The following is a 1,299-nucleotide window of genomic DNA, read 5'->3' as shown; positions in this document are numbered from 1 at the left end:
CAGCTCCTCAGGGGAGCTCGGAGCTGGCGTGGCCACTGAGGGTTCCCCTGACTGGAGGTGAGGGAGCCAGGCCTTCATATCCCTGCAGGGATACTCCTCAGGATGGGGCAGAGGAAAACGAGGCAGCTGATGTCCCAGAGACAGTCCCAAGGACAGCTAATGGGCTGGTGACACAAGCGCCCAGGTGACTGCATGTTAACACAGCCTCGGGTGCTCGGCCATGCCGGGAGCTCCCAGGGCAGCCAGGAGCACAGGCTCCTGAGAGAGGGTGGCCCCAGTGAGTGTGGGGCATGAGAAGGGGCCGAGGAGCCAGGCAGGGGCACTCAGCAGGGCCCCTGGCCCTTTGGGCTATGGGCAGGGATCTGCCCAGAGTCCACCAGCCCAGGGGACAGAGAGGGCCAGCAGCCCTGGGGTCAACTCTGAAGGGCACTCTGGTGGGAGAAGAAAGGAGCAGAAAGTTCCAAGGACCGAGTGGCCACAGGCAGGAGACCACATTCTTAGCAGTTTCCCCAACCTTAGCTGGGGGAGCAGCTGATCAAACCCATGGCTCCCGTCAGGTGACGGGGAAGGAGCGTGTTCAGAAGGACAGATGGCCAAGGTGAATCAGGGCTGGTGCTGGAGAAACCTCCTTTGCCCTGGGCTCACATTTACTTGTTGAAAGAGCTTGGCATGAGAGAACACTCCTGGCCCCTTTCCCCCTCCATACGTAGCCCAGACAGAAGAGGGTGTCTGAGCGGCAGCTGAGATCCTTGCTTCTGGGCTGGTGGAGCTAATTCAATGAAAAACTGAAATCTTGGGGGGATCCCCCTCTTTTCTTCTCACTGCTCCCTGGACCCTGTCAAGACAGCAGTCCTGGTCTGATGGGCCTGAGTCTGGGCCCGAAGTCTCTCAGAGGGGGAGCTGGGAGGTCAGGTCTAGGCTGGGGGGAGGGGATGGCCCTTTCGGTCTCCAGTCCTCTGAGCAATCATGGGGCTAGCTAGCCTCCACTCCAGCTTCTTTCCTCTGACCGTTGCCTCGACTGGTTCAGCAGCCAGGACAGGAAGGAAGGAGTGTTGACCCTATGGATCCCCAAAGCCCCCAGTGTCAAGGGAAATCGCACCACCTACAAAGCTCCCTTGGCATGAGCGCCATGAAGTTTCTCCGAGAGGGAAGCAGACGAGCCTGCTGGGCAGCAGGAAAGCTTGCTGGTGTCCCACCTTCCAGGCCACATACGGTGCTCGATGACAGCCAGTTTCCTTAAGCATTAGCTGTGCCCGAGGAAGTCCCACCACGATTGGGCGGGGGGGGGGGGGGGGGGGG

The 1,299-nt window shown here is 60.4% G+C and overlaps 1 protein-coding gene across 3 annotated transcripts in view; it reads right to left on the bottom strand.

Moving 5' to 3' along the window:
- CMBL (carboxymethylenebutenolidase homolog) overlaps positions 1-1,299 on the bottom strand; it is a 23,314-nt gene that overhangs the window by 8,824 nt on the left and 13,191 nt on the right. The gene's annotated exons all lie outside the window — the stretch shown is intronic.

The sequence above is a fragment of the Ursus maritimus genome, unplaced genomic scaffold (assembly GCF_017311325.1).
Source record: "Ursus maritimus isolate PB19 unplaced genomic scaffold, ASM1731132v1 scaffold_15, whole genome shotgun sequence".
Taxonomy (NCBI): Eukaryota; Metazoa; Chordata; class Mammalia; order Carnivora; family Ursidae; genus Ursus; species Ursus maritimus.
Note: the sequence above shows the minus strand (reverse complement) of the source record. Positions and strands in the feature narration are given on the sequence as shown.